Source organism: Panicum virgatum, chromosome 7N (genome assembly GCF_016808335.1).
Source record: "Panicum virgatum strain AP13 chromosome 7N, P.virgatum_v5, whole genome shotgun sequence".
In the NCBI taxonomy this organism is placed as follows: Eukaryota; Viridiplantae; Streptophyta; class Magnoliopsida; order Poales; family Poaceae; genus Panicum; species Panicum virgatum.
The window spans coordinates 5647330-5654219 of record NC_053151.1 but is presented as its reverse complement, the minus strand read 5'-3'; positions in this window follow the sequence as shown (position 1 = coordinate 5654219).

Sequence of the window (6890 nt, the reverse complement as noted above, 5' to 3'; positions counted from 1 at the left end):
ATCGGCTTTTCCGGAACCACTGCCCAACATGCCGGTTTAAAACCAAGATTCGAAAACACTTGCGCTCCAGAAGTCCCAAAAATCTTGTCTTCCATTCAGGCCAGCAACACAAACCTCCTTCCCTGCTCCAAGATGGAACAACAGATCTAGAAGCACAGTTCCATCGCCATCAATTTCAACAATCAAATGGCTTCATCTTCCGGCGCAGGATCATCAGCGGACCCCAATCAACCCTTTCTTGGCCTAAAGGTAAGATTTTGAGCCTTTTCTTCCCATGACCCCGAGAAAACCGTATTCTGAATTTCGAATCTGGTTCTTCTTTTGTGAATTTTCAGGCAAGCTATATCTTAATTCCCACATCCTCTACCTCCAAATCCTGTAGTTTGGGCCCTCAATCCTTTGAACCGCCACTAGATCTGATCTCTGCAGAGGTGCAGAGAATTCCCTTCATAGCCCAAACTCCTGACCCAAACATCTGGACTGACCAGTTCTGAGCTTGGCCGTTCCCCAAGGAGGGCTGGGTGAACTAGTACAAACGCATAGCCAAGTACTACAAAGCCGACTGGCAGAGATTAGGGATAGCCGATGCCCTTTCTTTAACCCTTTCTCCCATAGAGAAAAATGAAAACCTCCTGAGATCCACCGGCTACTTTTGGTCAGATACCTTGAACTACTTTATGTTCGGTTGTGGACCCATGACCCCAACTCTAATGGATGTAGTCATGATACTGGGTCTGGATATCCACTCCACATATCCATCTCCTTTTACACTAGGAGATTGCACATATAAGATAGTTGACAAGGCCGCAGCGCGCAACTGGGGCCTATACATTGAGCACCACCAAAAATCGAAGGGCGTCGTAGATCATTGAGAACATACGGCGTTTCTGAATCTCTAGCTAGATCATTTCCTCTTCTGTGGTTCTTCCCTGGCACCCACAAAGAACTAACTGAATCTAGCAAACATCTTGGCCCATGGAACTAATGTAGCATTAGGGAAACTCTTCCTGGGCATTTTGTACCGTTACTTGTCCCTGAACAACACCTGGCTCCTTTCTGGCAACCGAATCAGGGCCGGTGGACCATGGTGGTTTCTGCAACTATGGTGCCATCTATACTTTTCACCAAGCATTCCCAACTTTCCATGCTTGGTAAGTCTTTCTTTTCCAGATTCCACTGGCAAATTCATCCGCTGCACCTCCTTCGGACAAGCCCTATATTGGCTTCCTGGTAGTAGGGTAGACGAGAAGGAAACAGCTAAATGGTTCAAGCTGTTTTATGATGACCAAACTCAAATCTTCTCTGTCTATTTTGAATCTGAAAACTTTGAGAATCCCTCCATCTTCAGACTAGATGCCTTTGCCGAAGATGATGACACGCGAGACCAATATGTGCTGATGGTCCGCCCTTGTCTCTTGCCTGTTAGTATGAGCACCAGCAATAGGATAATCAAACCCGGCTATGAGGCTTACCAGCCGGTGATTGCTGCTCGTCAACTCGGCTTAAACCAGATCGCTCCCTCTTTCATTATCCATGGGAACTTCCAGAGCCGAGCTGATTTTACAGAACACTTTCTAGCCAATCGTGCGTACAGTCTTTTCTATGAACTAGTCATCCCAATCCCGCACAACTTAGAGTTCACGTATTCTTGTGAGGGTTTCGATACTTGGTGGTCCCACTGGAAAGCACATCTCTTCCGCGGACCACCTGGAATCTTCCTTATCAGCATCAACCCATCACACGTACCAACACAAGAAGAGGTGAATTTGCCGATCCAATCTTTCCAAGTTCAACTGCATTGGATTACTGATATGAATACAACTTCTTTTTAGCTTGTAGAGGAACCCATCCCCAAGGTTGCGAATGGAGAACCGTTCCAATATCTACCGATGACACCAGTACCTCTGTACGGGAGAAATGCTCCGTTGATAGAAAAGGTCCTTTTTGTTGCCCCCGAGACGAAACGTCGGCGCGATGCTGCATGCCCGTCATCAGCCAAGAAGCTCAGAAAAACTAATGTCCCCGCCAGCAAGAAACTGGCTACAATCATCTCGGTCTCCGATTCTGAAGATGATGCAGTAAGATTTTGTAACGAACATGGCACCATTGATGCCATTTCGAGTGATTTTGGTGATCAAATGACAACACAACACTTGGACTAATATGATTGTTAAGATAATCATTCTCAGGCTTTTAGGTTCAAGTGATGACAAAGAGGAAGAGAAGATAGGCGTAGCAAGGCCCGATGAAAGCTCTTCGATTCAGGAGCACCGGAAGAACCGACGCCAGGGCATCGGAGCATCCGATGGTAGTCGGAAGAACCGACGCCTTGATACTTTGGTGCAGAAGGGAATCGAAGCCAAGTCAGCCTATAGGCACCGGTTGAACCGACGGTCTAAAATAGGGCATCGGTGCAATGGCCGTCCTTTGTACCAGAGACGATGTCAAGTGCCCAGAAGAAGTTTCTTCAGCACCGGTTCAACCGACGGTGCATCGGTGCATACCACCGGTGTAATGACGTCAGCGTCCAGGAGAAGATTCCTTCAGCACCGGTTGAACCGGTGAGGCATCGGTGCAAAGCATCGGTTCAACCGGTGGTCTCTGCGTCAGCCATCAGGAGTCCAACGGCTACTTCGTGTTATGAGTGACCGGATGAACCGACGCTACCCTGCCAAGAGGCATCGGTTCTTCCGGTGGTACGCAGATTTTCAGCTAACCGTTGGAGCAACGGCTACAAGACTTGGTGGCCTATATATACGCCTCACCCCGGCCATTTGAAGATTGCTGGAGTTGCTGGACATCCCACACACACCCAAGAACATCTCCAAGCCATACAAAAGCATCAAGATCATATCCTTAGCCCTTAGCACACTTTGAGAGTGTTGTGTAAAGGATTAGCTCTTAGTAAGTGAGTTTGCAAGGCTTAGAGCCTTTGTGCTGTGGTTCATTAGTGAACCAAAACAAGAGCTTGGTGCGCCGGCACCTTGGAGCGTGGAGCTCGCCGGCAACGTCATCGACCCTCCGACTTGGTGTGGAGCGGCGACGACACCTTTGTGCGGGGGGCGTGGAGACCCCCATCCTTTGTGGAGAAGCTCCTTAGTGGAACCCGGGGCCAAGGTGACCGTGATTGTGTTCACGGAAGAGACTTGGTGGCCGAGTAGCAATACTCTTAGTGAGTGCTACAACAACGTGGATGTAGGTGTGCCTTTGTGGCTAACCGAACCACGGGATAAACACCCGCGTCAAGAGTTTGCTATCTCCTATCCCGCTCTTTAAGCTTCCGCATTTCATTCTAGTAATTTGTATGCCTTTACTTTCATAGAATAGTTTCTTGATAGGAAAGGCTATAGGTTGCTAAACTCTTTTGGGATAGGGGTTTTACACTAAAACAACCTAGTTGCACATCTATATAGCTTGTTTTAGTTTAAGCTTTGTGCAAACTAGTTGGAGCCATAGGTCTAAGTTTTTATTAGTGCCTAATTCACCCCCTCCCCCTCTTAGGCTAGAGCACCCGATCACTTTCAGATTTCCGCATCAGAAAATAAATATCTGGTCCGGTACATATCATCTGATAATTCTTCTTTTCTTGCAGACGCATGAACCCCTGTAAGACAGAATCGGTCCACTGCTCTCGGTCATCGACAATCCTATGCCTGATCCCCCTTCGGCCGATATCCCTTCTCCAGACCTCCAACCAGCTATCAGCTCTTCACCCGATACACCGAGCAATCCGCTGGGCGATGCACCGTCAGCCACAGAGCTAAATAATAATCTCACATCTTTGCTTGTCCCCTCTGGTGCTAACATCATGTCTTGCGTCTAGGCCCAGAACCCGTCAACTGCGACGGATCCTACTCCTCCCCTCTTGGAAACCACCACCATGGACACACTACCTCCTCCGGCACAGAGAGACATACCAGCCGATCTCCCGGATCGGCTAAAAGAGATGACGAACCTTCTGGAGATGCCCATAACCCAGCTGGTTCAGAGCGAGGACCACCTCTGCGTGGCTCTGGATGGAGTAGCCGAACGTCTTCCCTCTGACCTCGGGCAAGTGCTCCTTCGTGTTGCCGACCTCAATCTTTACAGAGAGGAGGTGACCAAAGCATCGGCCCGAATCGCGGCACGACAAAATGAAACTGAGCTGAGGAAAGAAATCACCAAAGAAAGTTTGGCGCTGCACCAACAAAGGAGTACCTTGGCCGATGATAGTGCACAGTCGGCCCTCGACTCAGAACTTCCAAAGCCGAGAAGAACGAAGAACAGGATAGCCGAATAGATCCAACGTCTCCAGCAACAACTCTCCGAAATTCGAGGAAACATCAGCATCAAAGAGTCCGAGCTCCAATGGCTTGACAATGACAGGTGGAAGCAAAGAGAAGCAATGAAATCAAGGCTGACAGCAATCCAGGCCCAAAAAGCTCAACTTACACCGAGTACCGACAGTCTTGACCAGGCCGTTATTGCCACTATCGACGCTGTGCGCCAGCAGGCTCTCGACGCCCTCTTATCGTTCCTCCAGTAGATTACTGATGTACTGGAACTTCGTGCCCCCCGATCTTGATATCTCGGTATCGTCGAACATCTTCTTTTTTTTATATATTTTTTATCTTAAGGCGATGGCACTGCATCGGCATTAAACATCTGGTTAATTCTTTCTTTCTTTTTAAAATATATATCTCGAGGCTATGGCCCCGTATCGGCTCCAGATGCCTAAATACGTTTTACTGCCGATGGCAACGCATTGGCTCCTGACACGTGCTGATGGAGCACGGCCTTATGATCCTACCCATAAACTCGGGTAGTACTTCTCTAAATACTTTCCGTTCACGGCGCGCGTGAACCTTACCCCTTCGAGGGTTTCCATGCGATAGGAGTTGCCAGGCGCGGTCTCTACTATGCGATAAGGACCTGCCAATTGGGTGACCATTTGCTGTACGCCGGGTCCTTAGTTCCAATCGGCAACACCAACTCCCAGACAAGATCTCCGACTTGGAAACTTTTCGGCCTAACTTTCTTGTTGTAGGCTCTGGCAACCTTCGCTTTGTTTTCTTTGATCTTTTCCAGAGCCCAAAGCCGAAGTTCTGTGAGATCTTCAGTGTTAATATTCATGAGGGAAGAGTAGTCATCGGCTGATATACTATTCTGCAGAGCGACACGCCGAGAGCCGATACTAATTTCCCAAGGCATCACAACTTCTTGCCCATAAACCAACTAATAGGGAGCGCACTTGACAGACCCATGGCATGACATCCGATATGCCCATAGTGCCTCTACTAGTCACTCGTGCCACTGCTTCGGGTACTCATCGATCTTGCGCTTGATCAATTTAATCAGGCTTTTGTTGGAAGCTTCAGCCTGCCCGTTGGCCTGGGCATAATACGGCGATGACTGGATCAGAGATATGCCCATCTCCTTAGCGAACTTCTTGAATTCCTCTGCCATAAAAACCATTCCTTGATATGTAGTAATGGTCTGAGGAATACCGAACCTATATATGATGTGCTCCTTAATGAAGTTCACCACGTCCCTAGCCGTAACGTTCTTCATCGGCACAGCTTCAACCCATTTGGTGAAGTAATCCGTTGCTGCTAGGATCCACTTGTGCCCTTTGCTGGTTTGAGGGTTAATCTGGCCGATCATATCCATACCCCATCCTCTGAACGGCCATGGCTTCACGATCGAGTGTAGCAGGTCTGCTGGAGCCATCTGTACCGCGCCAAATCTCTGGCAATCTTGGCAGCCTCTGTAATATTTGAAACAATCCTCCAGCATTGATGGCCAATAGAAACCCGACCTTCTGATCAACCACTTCATCTTGTGTGCAGACTGATGAGTACCGCATGATCCTTCATGTACATCATGCATGATGCTCAAAATTTCAGTGGGGCCAAGACATTTCAGTAATACTCCATCGATGGAGCAAAAGTACAACTCGTCATCAACTAGTACATGCTTTAGTGCCCTGCACCGTGTCTTCCTATCTGCCCCCCGAGCCGGATCTTTCAAGTATTGGAAGAGATCGGCTCTCCAGTCGGCAGTGTCCAGCTGCAATATTTCGACCGAAATATCATCAGTCTGCGGTACATACCCGGATGCGATCTGCGCCAGCCTGTTGGCTTCATCATTCTGTTCCCGGGGCACCCAAGTTAGCGTGACTTGGTGAAACTTCATCATTAAATCTAAACACTTGACGAAGTACGGATACAAATTGTCGCTGACGCAGTCGTAATCTTCTGTGAGTTGACGAATCACCACCTTCGAATCACCGAAAATTTCTACTACTTTGGCACTGACGTCCATAATCAACTCCAAACCCCTGTAAATAGCTTCATACTCGGTCTGGTTGTTAGTGAGCTTGGACGCCAAGCGGAATGCAAACTGATAGACCATCCCACGAGGAGAGACAATATGGAGCCCAATACCGCATGTGGGGTTGCAGGTTGATCCGTCAAAGAACAAAGCCCAGGGCCTGACGCCGACGAACAGAGTTGACTGCGCTGCGCTTTCTGTGATGAGATCTGCCAAAGCTTGACCTTTAATGACTTTGGCTGGCTGGAACCGAATGTCAAATTCTGAGAGGATGTACATCCACATCCCAAGCCGCCCCTTGAGAATAGGCGCTGACAGCATATGCTTGATGACATCAGCCTTGCAGATGACACGGGTCTCCGTGTTGAGCAGGTAATGCCGTAGCTTGGTGCAGGTGAAGTATAGACATAAACAACGGCATTCCATCTCACTGTACCTTGTTTCTGCGTCGAGCAACCGTCGGCTGAGATAGAACACGACCCTCTCCTTTCCTTGGAATTCCTGGATTAGCACAGAGCCGATGGAAACTTCATCGGCCGACAGGTACACGGTGAAAGGCTGGTCCTGCTGGGGTGGGA